At 43.1% G+C, this 15,814-nt stretch overlaps 1 pseudogene; it reads right to left on the bottom strand.

The window, feature by feature from the left end:
* Positions 1–1,059: 1,059 nt before the first annotated feature.
* On the bottom strand, positions 1,060–1,177 carry LOC126337286 (5S ribosomal RNA; annotated as a pseudogene).
* Positions 1,178–15,814: the final 14,637 nt, after the last annotated feature.

Consider the following 15,814-nt stretch of genomic DNA (forward strand, 5'->3'; position numbering starts at 1 on the left):
TGGCAGTTATGCGACCTTGTAGAGCATCCGTGAGACCCGTGGCATACTACAATGCGCCTAACCAAATTATCACCAAACATCTGCTATGTTTCACTCTGCCAGAAGATGGAGATAGTGTGAAACAAAAGTCATCCTACTAAATCACATTTCCCAATGCTCCAAGGTCCAGGTTTTAGTGCGCCGCTACCGCCTTTTCCTATTTGGACATTTGCAAACTTATGACTCGTTGTTGGATTCCAGTTCTCCCTGCAATTCGTAGCTTAAAGAGCACCCTTGGTGTTAATTTGCTGCTGAAACTGTTCGCGAGCGCGACATTCAGTTCTGCAGTGACTTTGTCAGCTGTTTTCCTCTCATTTCGTAGCAATACTCTTTAATGACCGTCCGTCATAGCTCTTCAGTACACACTTTCGTCCGCCTTGTGACATAGCGAATGATGTTTGTTTCCTATTTCAATGCATGCTGCATAGGACATTGAGACGGTACCTCTTGAAACACCAGCTACCTCCGCTACATGGTTACGGAAGTACTCATCATACGAGCACCAACAAATATACCCATGTTCCAATTCACTTAGCTCCGACTTAATTCGCTCACAGCAACACAAAACACTGCTCTAAACCCACTTGACACTTGCAACATGTTGAGGACATAGCATACGTGCAGCTTGTGGTCAAATACAGCAGCTCAACCTGCAGGCTTCGCCAGTATGTGCATTTGTGTACAAGCATGCATTTCCAGCGGAGTTTACAGCCCCACTAGCCGTCAAAAGCTGGCTGTGTGAATACTGCTGCTTTCTGTTGGAGCACGTGAGGGCTTATTTTCATTAAAAGTAGTCAATACGTTATAATTGGTTTTATTTCACATTCAGAATGCTTTCGTCACCCTCCTTCGTATCTACGTTTCTGGCCTTTGCAATTTATTTGTTTCCTATCTCCTAGCAGTCCGCTACTCACATTGTACTCTCCCGGTCGTTACGATGATTTTCTTTGACCGGAGCCACTGCTATTCGGTCGAATAGCTCCTCAATTGGCATCACGAGGCTAAGTGCACCCGGAAAAATAGCAACAGCACATGGTGGCCCGGATGGTCACCCATTCAAGTGCCAGCCTCGCCCGACAGCGCTTAACTTCGGTGGTCTGACGGGAACCGGTGTACCCACTGCGGCAAGGCCGTTGCCAATTTCAGGATATGCCAAGGGTAAAATATCATCATCAAGTGTAATGCAATGAAGTTTAATGCAATGCATTCAACTACTATCTATTTCTATAATATGAATAATATTTTTGTCCGTGATTGTAAAATGTACACTTCAGCACTCTGAATTGTTTAACTTATTCGAATTCGACATTCCTAGAAGCTACAACCAGCCTTACTCATGTCGTCCGTAGATGAGAAAGAAAGATCGAGTTTCTCCATAAAATTCATCCGACTACAGTGTAATTAACTGCAATATTTTAATAGTGTGGTATTGTTCAAAGGCAGCGGCGCTATACCAAAGACGGCAACTCGCATCGATACCATAGAAGCTAATAATGTCTCACCTGCAATCCTCACTGCCGAATGGGAGGCGCTGGCGGACCCACATCTTCACTGCCAACGCTGCAGCGCCACCGCACGGACGCCGATGTAGAGCTGGGCAGAGGAGCAGTTCGTGACCTCCGATCAGGAACACAACATCGAACTAGTGAAGACACAAGAGTGACTCATGTGGTGGACAGAACGGTACTATTCGACATTCAGAACTTCCCTGCGGCAATGGCTTGTATAAAGTTAAGTAGATAATTTTATCATTCTGGTAATAAAGTGAACTAATATTCCATATTGTCGTTCCGATCAACCATCTCCTAGAGCAATCGAAGAAACCGTAGTTATGACCAGACGACTGTAGTTTCGTCAGGTCATAACAAATACGAATAATTTTTTCTGTTAGACGGCATTATCTGGCACCTGTACTTATTTTAACGTAATTCTTGTGTTGTACTTCGTTCTGGTTTTCTTTATATTAATTCACATTAAAATTGGGATGAAGGCATGCAACGACTTTTTAAAATGGAAGAACAATATGTTTAGCAGCTAACAAGTTAATTTAAGTAACTTCCTGGGAGATTAAAACTGTGTGTTGGACCGAGGTTCGAACTCAGGGTCTTTGCCTTCCGCGGGCAAGTGCTCTACCAATTGATCTACCCTAGCACGACACGTAATCACAGCTGTATTTCCACCAGTACCTCGTCTACTGCCTTTCAGATTTCACAGAAGCTCTCCTGCGAAACTTGCAAAACCATCATGCTGGAAGAATTCTAGAAACATCCCCTACGCTGTGATAAACCCATGTCTCCGCAATATCCTTTCTTCCAGGTTCTTAGTTTTGCGAGTTTCTCAGAAGTAAAGCTGTGAGGAGAGGGCGTGCGTCGCGTTTGGGGAACTTAGTGGATGCCGGCGTGGTAGCTCAGCGTGATCGGTCAGAGGGATAGTTGCCGTCAGTAATAAAGAAACTAAGTAAATATATCAACGATGAAACTGAACGGGTGTCATGGGACGTCCGCCCACAACAAACGCAGCGAACAATGAGGAACAAAATGAGATAAGAAACAAGAAGTTGATAGAGCACTTGCCTACGAAAGGCACACAGTTTTAATCTGCCGGGAAGTTTCATATCAGCGCACACTCCACTGCACAGTGGAAATATCATTCTAGTTATAATTATTTAATACATTTTAAAGTATAAGCTATGTGTATGATATGAGATAACAAGGATAGAAGTTACATCTAACATGAATCTGGGTTTCTTATTTTTTTTTCCTGTTATGACTTGCTGAATGTATTAACTACAGCTATGAACCGGGGAGCAAGGGTCCAAAAGGAGAAAAAAAAATGATGATGACGACGTGTACGGTGTACTTTTTTAAGATTGGTACTTAAAGTGTGGCACGCAAGTTCCCAGTCTTCCCACGTTGTTCCTCACAATTGTGCTATTATTTTGCAAGAGATACGATTGTCACCCTCGACTGTTAAAATAATTTATATTAACAGTCGAAACTGACAATGATGTTCAAATAGTTCAAATGGCTGTGAGCACTGTGGGACTTAACATCTGAGGTCATCAGTCCCCTAGACTTAGAACTACTTAAATCTAACTAACCTAAGGACACCATACACATCCAAGCCCGAGGCAGGATTCGAACCTGCGACCGTAGCAGCCGCGTGGTTTCGGACTGAAGCGCCTACAACCGCTCGGACACCGCGGCCGGCAACAATGATGTCTGTTAAATGTTGTTGATGAATGTGAACCCTACGCAAGAAAAGATACTCTTATTAATGAGGCGAGCTATTCCTAAATTTCTTTCGGTTTCGAGTTACGAGCTACTAATGCCAATGTACATCTGAGAACAAAAGTAATATATGGAACCTTTGTGGCCTTCATCTATACATATCCTGAATTCCACAACTCAGTGCATGATGTGCGGTGGAGGGTACTGCAGATAACACTATCTCATCCCCCGCCCCCGCCCTCCCCAAACTACAACGTCACGCTCTTCTCTGTTCCACCGTTCCAGTCACGAATCGTGTGTGGGAAGAAACATTTCGGTAAACCAGCGAGTTAGCTCTGATTTTCCGGATATGGACATGCTGTGAGACATATTTGGAAAGGATGAATATGTTTCCCGACTGCTATCGGAATGTACTCTCTACGAATTTTAATAGGAAACCCCTTAGTTAAAATTTTAGTAGGAAACCCCTTAGTTGAGAAAGAAAACTGGCGTTCTACGGATCGGAGCGTGGAATGTCAGGTCCCTTAATCGGGCAGGTAGGTTAGAAAATTTAAAAAGGGAAATGGATAGGTTAAAGTTAGATATAGTGGGAATTAGTGAAGTTCGGTGGCAGGAGGAACAAGATTTCTGGTCAGGTGACTACAGGGTTAGAAACACAAAATCAAATAGGGGTAATGCAGGAGTAGGTTTAATAATGAATAGGAAAATAGGAATGCGGGTAAGCTACTACAAACAGCATAGTGAACGCATTATTGTGGCCAAGATAGATACGAAGCCCACACCTACTACAGTAGTACAAGTTTATATGCCAACTAGCTCTGCAGATGACGAAGAAATTGAAGAAATGTACGATGAAATAAAAGAAATTATTCAGATAGTGAAGGGAGACGAAAATTTAATGGTAATGGGTGACTGGAATTCGAGTGTAGGAAAAGGGAGAGGAGGAAACATAGTAGGTGAATATGGATTGGGGCTAAGAAATGAAAGAGGAAGCCGCCTAGTAGAATTTTGCACAGAGCACAACTTAATCATAGCTAACACTTGGTTTAAGAATCATGAAAGAAGGTTGTATACGTGGAAGAACCCTGGAGATACTAAAAGGTATCAGATAGATTATATAATGGTAAGACAGAGATTTAGGAACCAGGTTTTAAGTTGTAAGACATTTCCAAGGGCAGATGTGGACTCTGACCACAATCTATTGGTTATGACCTGTAGATTTAAACTGAAGAAACTGCAAAAATGTGGGAAATTAAGGAGATGGGACCTGGATAAACTGAAAGAACCAGAGGCTGTACAGAGTTTCAGGGAGAGCATAAGGGAACAATTGACAGGAATAGGGGAAAGAAATACAGTAGAAGAAGAATGGGTAGCTCTGAGGGATGAAGTAGTGAAGGCAGCAGAGGATAAAGTAGGTAAAAAGACGAGGGCTGCTAGAAATCCTTGGGTAACAGAAGAAATATTGAATTTAATTGATGAAAGGAGAAAATATAAAAATGCAGTGAATGTAGCAGGCAAAAAGGAATACAAACGTCTCAAAAATGAGATCGACAGGAAGTGCAAAATGGCTAAACAGGGATGGCTAGAGGACAATGGAAGGATGTAGAAGCTTATCTCACTAAAGGTAAGATAGATGCTGCCTACAGGAAAATTGAACAGACCTTTGGAGAGAAGAGAACCACGTGTATGAATATCAAGAGCTCAGATGGCAACCCAGTTCTAAGCAAAGAAGGGAAGGCAGAAAGGTGGAAGGAGTATATAGAAGGTTTATACAAGGGCGATGTACTTGAGGACAATATTATGGAAATGAAGGAGGATGTAGATGAAGACGAAATGGGAGATACGATACTGCGTGAAGAGTTTGACAGAGCACTGAAAGACCTGAGTCGAAACAAGGCCCCCGGAGTAGACAACATTCCATTAGAACTACTGACGGCCTTGGGAGAGCCAGTCATGGCAAAACTCTACCAGCTGGTGAGCAAGATGTATGAGACAGGCGAAATACCCTCAGACTTCAAGAAGAATATAATAATTCCAATCCCAAAGAAAGCAGGTGCTGACAGATGTGAAAATTACCGAACTATCAGTTTAATAAGTCACAGCTGCAAAATACTAACGCGAATTCTTTACAGACGAATGGAAAAACTGGTAGATACGGACCTCGGGGAGGATCAGTTTGGATTCCGTCGAAATGTTGGAACACGTGAGGCAATACTGACCTTACGACTTATCTTAGAAGAAAGATTAAGAAAAGGCAAACCTACGTTTCCAGCATTTGTAGACTTAGAGAAAGCTTTTGACACTGTTGACTGGAATACTCTTTTTCAAATTCTAAAGGTGGCAGGGGTAAAATACAGGGAGCGAAAGGCTATTTACAATTTGTACAGAAACCAGATGGCAGTCATAAGAGTCGAGGGACATGAAAGGGAAGCAGTGGTTGGGAAAGGAGTGAGACAGGGTTGTAGCCTCTCCCTGATGTTATTCAATCTGTATATTGAGCAAGCAGTAAAGGAAACGAAAGAAAAATTTGGAGTAGATATTAAAATTCATTGAGACGAAGTAAAAACTTTGAGGTTCGCCGATGACATTGTAATTCTGTCAGAGACGGCAAAGGACTTGGAAGAGCAGTTGAACGGAATGGACAGTGTCTTGAAAGGAGGATATAAGATGAACATCAACAAAAGCAAAACGAGGATAACGGAATGTAGTCAAATTAAATCGGGTGATGCTGAGGGAATTAGATTAGGAAATGAGACACTTAAAGTAGTAAAGGAGTTTTGCTATTTAGGAAGTAAAATAACTGATGATGGTCGAACTAGAGAGGATATAAAATGTAGACTGGCAATGGCAAGGAAAGCGTTTCTGAAGAAGAGAAATTTGTTAACATCGAATATAGATTTATGTATCAGGAAGTCGTTTCTGAAAGTATTTGTTTGGAGTGTAGCCATGTATGGAAGTGAAACATGAACGATGTCTAGTTTGGACAAGAAGAGAATAGAAGCTTTCGAAATGTGGTGCTACAGAAGAATACTGAATATAAGGTGGATAGATCACGTAACTAATGAGGAGGTATTGAATAGGATTGGGGAGAAGAGAAGTTTGTGGCACAACTTGAGTAGAAGAAGGGATCGGCTGGTAGGACATGTTTTGAGGCATCAAGGGATCACAAATTTAGCATTGGAGGGCAGCGTGGAGGGTAAAAATCGTAGAGGGAGACCGAGAGATGAGTACACTAAGCAGATTCAGAAGGATGTAGGTTGCAGTAGGTACTGGGAGATGAAGCAGCTTGCACAGGATAGAGTAGCATGGAGAGCTGCACCAAACCAGTCTCAGGACTGAAGACAACAACAACAACAACCCCTTAGTTATGTACAAGGTCTCTATTTCAGTGTCTACCAATGAGGTTTGTCGAGCATCTCCGCACTGCTCTTTCGTCGAGTTAATGATACCTTGACGAAACGCGTTCGATATTGTCTACCTTCTATTTTAATCCAACGTAACTTGGCTTCCAGCTTGACGAGCAGTACTCAAGAGGTGGTCGAATTAGTGTTTTGCAAGCCACTTCTTTCGTAGAAGAATAACATTTCCTTAAGATTTTTGCTATGAATCACAGTCTCGCATCTCATTTTCGTACCGTTTTCTTTATGAATTCATACCACTTAAGGTCGTTCCTTTTGGTTACCCGTAGGTATTCTACTGGAATTCCTGTCATCAGCAGTGTATTGGTACAGTGGCACAGATTATGAACATCTAGCATAAACGAAGCGCTTATAGTATTTACATCTACATCTGTCCTCAACAAGGTTCTTTGTGCACCATTCCGTTGTTTATCGGTATTGTTTTGACAGAACATTCCACCGCGTTGCTCATTACCCAGATACGGCGCATTATTGAATGAAGCGTGCGTGGTGCAGTTGTACTGTATGTTCTTTAACGTCCGACCGCAGCACGAGGTAGTACGTATCAGTTACCTTTCGAACTCACAAAGGGTGCAATCAGCTACTGTCCACTTTGCAACAGGTAGCACCTGAAAGTTCTCAAGATCTCTTCATTTGTTTTTCTTGCTGTCCTTGGAATTTTTGGCATTCTTCGATACAGCCACATCACGAATACTTCCAACTCGTTCATAGTGTGTACTTTCAGCGTCCAACTTTCCAGGCCATACAAAAGTACTGACCACACATAGCACTTTATTAATCTAATTCTGAGCGTAAGATCAAAGTCAGTGCTCGTAAACGCTTTGTTACGTTTCACGAATGCACAGCAGGCCATCTTTATTCTATATCCCATTTCCATGAAAGTCTCTTCGGGTTTGCTGCCGGATTCTAAAATCAGCTTGACTCGATATTTCGGCGATCCAACTGTTCGCCATCTTCAGGAAAATGCTGCTTCTGGTGATGAGTCCCGCTGTGAACTGACGCCAGGTTGCAAATCGACGTCCTATATAGGCCACCGTTCAGTACAAGGAGCATGCGCCGCCCATCACGGTTTCTGCCTTTCGAAACAGGGAGGTGGCGCCGCCCTTAGTGAAACACTACCGGCAACGATATATCGCAATCAAGGCCGCACCAAAGAACGTTCAGCTTTGATGTGAGATAATACAGGATTCCACGGCTTGGTGACAGGAAACCCATTGTCTCTGTTGATTAAATTATCAGTCAACCTAATTTCAATCGCCTCTTTATACACACCGGGGTGCATACAGAACAGTCTGTTGTCATGTGAACAACGGAGACAAGCACTGCATTAAGTCATGAATCATCTGTATCCAGGGGTCCACATTCTCTTCAGTGAGAAATACGTGTATTTGTCGGTACAAACCAGTGCACTGGAGGAAAGGAAAGAACATTATGGTTTTACGTCACATCAGTATCAAGGTCAATAGGGACTAGCTCGGATTGTCTCAAGGATGCCAAAGGAAAACAATAGATAGCACTCTTTCAAAGGAAACATCCTGAGATTTGCCTGGCGCTGTTTAGAGAAATCACGAAAAACGTAAATGTCGGAGACTGATTTGAACCGTCGTCCTCCCAAACACGAATCTAGTTTGCTAACCACTGTGTGAGCTCGTTCGGTACGCAACAAGAAACAGGCTCGAATGCGTTCGTCACTGATCACTGACTTCACGCATGAAGAATCCATAACTCTTTATCTTGGTTGTCGATGTACAGAGGCGGGAAAATATTCGTGTTGGATCGTGTTCTCATGAATCCAGGCTGTTGAAGTTACGCTTTTGGCGATTTTACACTCGGTAACAAAGGCGTTCATCTACTCAGATGTTCACAGAATATGGTTTACTTACTCTAGGCGAATCAGTACCCACGGTGAGACACAACACGCTTTCTGAAAGCAGCAGCAGTGAAACAAACTACTTCGTAGAACTCGGGACCTTTGTCTTTCGTGAGCAAATTCTGTACCGAGCTACCCAAGCACGATTCACGTCTCGTCCTCACAGCCTCGCTTCCGCCAGATCTTCGTCTCCTACCTTCCAAACTTCACAAAAGCTTTCCTACGAAACTTGCACAATTAGCACTCCTGGAAGAAAGGATATTGCGGAGACGTGGCTTTGCTACAGCCAGGGGATGCTTCCATACTGAAATTTTTACTCTGCAGCGGAGTGTGCGCTGCTCTGAAACTTTCCGGCAGATTGAAACTGTGTGCCGGACCGAGACTCGAACTCTGGACCTTCTACCTTTCGCGGGAAAGTGCTCTAGCGAAAGGCAAAGGTCCCGAGTTCGAGTTTCGGTCCGGAACACAGTTTTAATCTGCCAGGAAGTTTCACATCAGAGCACACTCCGATGCAGAGTGAAAATTTCATTCTACTAGTTTGATGCTTGTATGTTAATAATTGTCGGAAACAGATTGATTTAACTTCCCGGATACAGCTTAGTAATCATCTTGCATACAGAGCGTGAATCGCCTTACAGGATGAATCGCCCATTAACTCGAAACAAGAGAAATCGCACTTCTTAGGAGATAAGAAATCTGGTTTGATCCTGCGACTGGCAGCAGTGAAGGTAAACCGCTTGTCATGACACATAACTGCGACCACGCAGCTCTCTGGCTGTCCCTGTCACAGTAGAATGCTAATTCTAGGTCACCTATCGACATCTGAACAAAGTGCGTGGGCAGTCAGCGTTTGTTGGCCTATAAGCACACAATTAGAATCGTGCGTTTTTCTTTGTTTTATTTTCTGCCACAGGCTTTATAAACAGTCTTTGCTAAGGCATTCTGACGGTTTTATTAGACAGTCATCGTTTTTCCGAGTCACAGTCTCTCTCTCGTCTGTCCGGCACGTACCTGTTGCGGAAGGCGAGTGATAGTTGTTTGACCGTCCTTTGCCTACGGCTAAACAACTAGTCGCTGTGCGCTAGCGCGCTCAAAGCTCCCAACGACGAAGCGTTCTCACTCGTGGTGAGCTTCTGCCAGAGAGATGGTGAAAGCGCTCAGTTCTTCCTACATTGCTGGCCTACAGAAACTCATGGTTTCCACAAACACACCGCGTCACTCAAAGTTAAGATCTCAACGAAACTGAACTCCTTATTGAAAACATTTTCAGGTCATTAGGAAAAGCTATATGATTGTGGAAACATTACCGCTGCTTTTGTATTGCTAGACAGAAAAAAATTGTCATTACGATCCCATTTAAGTAGGATACAACACTGTTGTGTTCGTTAGTGGCTAAGTCAGTTCAAATGTCAGAGGTCTGAGGCCAGAGGCCTAGTAAGGCACTGTGTGTTTAAACCAGTTTTTGGAATGATAGATTTACCTAACGAGTTGTTATTAGTAATATTTTAATTATTACGAGAGATATACGCGTCCACGATCAGATGCGACGTTATCAATATGTCCTACCTATTTAAGATGCAACTCTGCCTCTATGGAGCCTCTGTAACCATAAAACTTTGCTACAATGAAAGCACTGTTCCACTACTCCATTACGAAGGGCGTCTCAATGAGGATTGCCGATGGCTGACAAATGACGCTGTTAAAAGCCTACATAGACTACAGCTTCCTGCACCACCCTGTGTAATGTGATCTGATTTGCAACTTTTAAGATTAGGTATTCTCGACACAAGACTGACAAGCGTTATTGATAATCCCTAAGTTGAAGCTCATGGGAGAGGTCGGCTGTGGTGAATGTACAGAACACCTGCAGCTGCACCATGTTACCGATGTATTACTGTTGCCGAGAACAGACACAATGACGCACATGGCTCTTTAGAATGACTGATAGGTTTTTGTAACAAATGTTTGGTAATACAATGGCTTCAACGTAGGTATTCCTTTTAGACTTCGTTTTGTATCAAAGCGGCTTGTGAATTTTTTATAGTTTCTTTGAATACGTTAATTCTAAGGGTTGGCGGAGAAAAGTGATAACCCTGAAGAGCGCCTTCTGCATGTTATAAGTTTATTTAAATTCAAAGGTAGGAACATGCATACATTAAGACAAAGCAATCTGTATGTTTGACGCTGTTTTATAGGGGAACATTAGGGAACTAATTCTTACTAGCATGTGATGCATACGGAAACAACAGATGTAAGTAGGCTGTTTAGGGTTTTATATTGGTAACGCCACGTATCGCTCTGTATGAAAATCACTGGCTTTGCTGTAAGCAGTCAGTGGCTGGTTGGCATTGTTGTAATACTCGCCATTGTAGTGTCGGGCAGCGGCAGCTGGATGCTAACAGCGCGTAGCGTTGCGCAGTTGGAGGTGAGCCGCCAGCAGTGGTGGACGTGGGGAGAGAGATGGCGGAGTTCTGAAATTTGTAAGAATGGATATCATGAACTGATATATATATATATATATATATATATATATATATATATATATATATATATATATATATATATATATATAATGACTATTAAGGTAAATACATTGTTTGTTCTCTTTAAAATCTTTCATTTGCAAACTGTGCCTGTCAGTAGTTAGTGACTTCCATAGTTTGAATCTTTTATTTAGCTTGCAGTAGTGGCGCTCGCTGTATTGCAGTAGTTCGAGTAACGAAGATTTTTGGTGAGGTAAGTGATTTGTGAAAGGTATAGATTAATGTTAGTCAGCGCCATTCTTTTGTACGGATTATTGAAAGTCAGATTGCGTTGCGCTAAAAATGTTGTGTGTCATTTTAAGCACAGTCGTGTATAATTGTTCAAAGGGGGCGTTTCACAGATTATGTGATCGGACTAATGATTACTAAATTGAGATTTAGTCCTTTCTACCGTTGATCCCTTTTGCGAGCTTAGCCAGAGCACGTTTGTTGTTACAATGCATGACTATATCTTCATTGTTTAACGTACGTTCGAATACAGCACAATTCCTTTGTTTGTCAATGAACGCATTGCCCTTTGCTGTCAGAAGCATGTCATTTATGGGTCGTCCCGAGATATACACAGATACACGTGGTAGATTCCTACTCACGAACGGAGAAATTCAGTGTCGCAAGAGAAACAGAGGTGTTGAGTGAGCGCAACGTCTTCCTCTGTACATTAGTGTTTACTTCCGGCAACATTTCAGCAGTTGTTGTCAAGCGTTGGGTTGCGTTGTTTGGGGGAAGAGATCAAACTTCGAGGTCATCGGTCTTATCGGGTTAGGGAAGGAATTCGGCCGAGCCCTTTCAAAGGAATCATCCCGGCATTTTCCTGGAGCGATTTAGGGAAATCGCGGAAAACCTAAATCAGGATGGCCGGACGCGGGATTGAACCGTCGTCCTCCCGAATGCGCGTCCAGTGTCATAACCACTGCGCCACCTCCCTCGGTGTCAAGCGTTCGCAGTTGGTAATAGTTATGTCATATGTAAACTGCGAGACAAGAAGAAGTACAGGTGCCAGGAAACATGTTCAGATGGCGATGTAAGGGCACGCACGTACACGTAATAGACGGGTATGCAAACGATTACAGTTGCAGTTATCTGTGACAGACAGAGGGGCAGCAGAGTGCATTGGTGTTGTCTTGTGTTGTTACCAGGCCTGGTACGATTTGCACTGAACAGACAAAACATTCTGACCTCTGTCCATTGCGAAATTGGATGCCATCTGGTGGCGTTCCAGTCACGTGACGCGACAGCCAAAGTATCACCCAAGATCTAACAACTGTGAGACTGGTTCTCATCTGTCTTCCTACCAAAATTGCGCAAGGATGCTCTGTGAGTGTTTTAGGAATTTGGTGTTGAACCTACATCTTGCAAAGGTAGGAAGATATCACCTCACACATGCAGAGTTCAGAAGAGTGCAGCAGTACCGACAGTGATGTACTCAGACAATGATCTCAATGTCGGATCGTCTACACTCCCTGTAAAGGTAACGTTGTCGCTAACAGAAATTAGTTTATGGGTGCAGGTGTAACTGCATGTTAGCAAAAAATTAAAATCTTATATTTTCGTTAATAAGGTTTATTTCTATTCTAAGTATGACTTCATGCCATAGCATTGTTAGCAAAATTACGTACAGAATGGTAAAATATTGATACTGGGTTTTTCACAACTGTGAAGCGAAATTCGTAACTACTATAAGGTTCTTTAATGGCAAGATGGTTGATGACCATGTCTGGGGGGGGGGGGGGTGTCGATAAAAATACAAACAAATGAAATAAAGTTGGGACCAGAGATATGAATTACGCTAAAATACACAATGAAAACATCTCAAATTGAATAGGGGTAGGTAAGGAGCAATCAAAAGGAAGTACACAATTAAAACAATTCATAACTGTACAGTGGCTGATCAGTCCTTGTCGTCAGGTATGACATCTCGCATTTCTGCTTCAATCGGGCCCAACAATCATGAATATGTTTAACTACAGGTCGTTGTTGAAAGTACAAAAAAAAAAGGAGAGATGCAGATGACCGCAGTTCTGAGTGTCAGTTGAATGTCACTTGCTGGTGTGGGCGAGCATGCACGTGTTTACCTTGCGTCGGCGGCGGCAATGGCGGCTGTCAGCGGGAGCTGTGAACCTGAGAATCTATTCTAAATCTCTCTCGACTGTTAAACACCAGTCGTATACATTTTCTACGTCTTTGGTGAAACCAAGTCTCCTAGTTATTCTCTAGGTATGTTAATTGACATGGTAAACGCTATTTGGCTCTACTAGCGCATACATCATCGCCCTCAAATCATTCACAAGTATTAACTGTCAGGGTTCGGTGCGATTCTCCATACTAGGAGACTTTGCACTTTAACTCCTTACGAGTTAAGACGAGCCTGTGAACAAGTGTTCATATAATGACTCTAACAATTGTCTCAGGGCAGCACGAGTTGCCTTGTTCAGACACTCTACGATTTTTTTTACAAAAGAAGAGCCAATTACTCTGTTTCAAATTTGCCTGCATGAAAGCTGGTGGCCACGCGTTTTCATTCTGGCCAATCAGGATTTTCATACTTGTTACAACTCCTCCCACTAGAGTTTTTGTAGGCTATCACAGGAGTCGTTTCTTTCGTAGGCCAGAATTTTAAGTTCTGCTACGTAATACTGAGATAAAACAGCTTTTTCTTTCAAGTGATTTTTAATGCTTTTGGCGAAAATGACATTTCATCTGCCATGTTCCTGTGGAAAGACTTTCCGAGCGATCATCATTAAAATTAGGGACAAGGGCCTCTTTTGCTGGCGGCCTATGCAGTGGTCTCGGCGTCTCATTGTGTCCACTAGGTATCCCATGGCTAGATTTTTTTAGCTGAGTGCGATGACATGCCATCGCAAGTTCTCCTTTGCCTCAAAACTAAGTCTCGTATCTCAGGCCGAGGAAATTACTTTCATGCAATTAGTAGTGTGTTACTGGTTTACATTCACGAAATGCTGGCTAATTTAGTACATCTGCATATTAATACAATTCTTTCAGTTTCACATAACAATGCCGGAATTGTTTCAGGAATTCAGTGTAAGGTGTATTATTTTTATGAGACTTTATAAAGAGAGGATATGGGCTGCAGATAGGAAAATCCATTGATATAAGCGACTTTGACAAATGGCAGATTATTATTACCCAGAGCCTTTGAACGAGTATCTCTAAAACGGCGATCCTGGTCAATTTTTTACGTGCTACTGTCCTAAGCATCTACAGGAGGAGGCAGAGGAAAAGTGAAACTACCGCTCAGCACTAAAAGGTTGGACGTCCACGACTCTTCACATAACATGGAGTTCGGAGGATTGCCTGCACTTAATGGTGATCTGTGGCAACTCTGCCATAAGAGCAAAATGCTGGTCCATGCACAACTGTTAGTTGTACAGTGTTGAACATGGAGCTCTGCAGCAGACCTCCTAATACGTCGTCAGTTATGATTTCAGTGGGGTTAGGACCAATGGGATTCGACCGTTGTGCAGTGGAAACATGTTGGCTCTTTGGGTGAATCACATTTTTGCTACACTAGGTCGATGGTGGTCTCCACAGATACAGATGCTGTCATCAAGGTGAACAGCTGCTCAAAGCGTACAGTGTGCCATGGATGCACGTCAGTGGGAGCAGTCTTATGCTATGGGAGACTTCTCCTAAGCTTGCATGGGACCTTTGGTAGTAATCAAGGACAACCTGACAGCTGCGAGCCACCTGCATCTTTTCATGCTTGATGTCTTTCCCGAAGGTAGTTTCGTCTTTCAGCAGTATAACTGTCATTGCCTCTAAACCAGAACCGTCATAATAGTGGTTTCAGGAGCATTGTGGTGTCTCAGCAACCAAATACGACTGATGTAAACCCTACGGAACCCATCTGAGTGGCTAATGAGCTCTATTACTGCGCCGGCCGCGGTGATCTAGCGGTTCTAGGCGCTCAGTCCGGAACCGCACGACTGCTACGGCCGCAGGTTCGAATCCTGCCTCGGGCATGAGTGTGTGTTATGTCCTTAGGTTAGTTAGGTTTAAATAGTTCTATGTTCTAGGAGACTGATGACCTGATATGTTAAGTCCCATAGAGCTCAGAGCGATTTGACCATCTCTTACTGCGTACGGAAATCAACGGCCCGTTGTTGACCTGTTAGAAGACATCTGATGCCACATACCTCCATAAACCTATCAATAAACTGTCGGATCCCTGATATGCAGAATCAGTGATGTGTTTAATTCCAAACACAGACAAACAAGCTGTTAACCAGGTAGTCATAATGTTTCCGCTCTTCCGTAAATAAGGGCCATGAAGAGCGTCGGATTTTGATTGGTGAATGGAGAAGTACATACCGCAAACTCGTATGTGAGAGTGTTATCAGCATCTGACAGAGTTTGAATGTGGCGTCATTGTGGGTCTCCATTTGGCGGGCTGGTCGAATTGTCAGATATCCATATCTGTGGGGCATTTGGATACGACATTGTCCTGATATTCGACTACATATGAACGTTATTGCGGTCATACTCGTCATCAAGGTTCTGGTGGACCACGTCTGACCAGCACATTGGAGGATCGCTCTGTTGTGCAACAAGCACACTGTAGCCCCTTCACATCTGTGCTTGCCATCCGAGAACAACTTGTTGTTGTTGTTGTTGTGGTCTTCAGTCCTGAGACTGGTTTGATGCAGCTTTCCATGCTACTCTATCCTGTGCAAGCTGCTTCATCTCCCGCTACCT

Source organism: Schistocerca gregaria, chromosome 2 (genome assembly GCF_023897955.1).
Source record: "Schistocerca gregaria isolate iqSchGreg1 chromosome 2, iqSchGreg1.2, whole genome shotgun sequence".
Classification (NCBI taxonomy): Eukaryota; Metazoa; Arthropoda; class Insecta; order Orthoptera; family Acrididae; genus Schistocerca; species Schistocerca gregaria.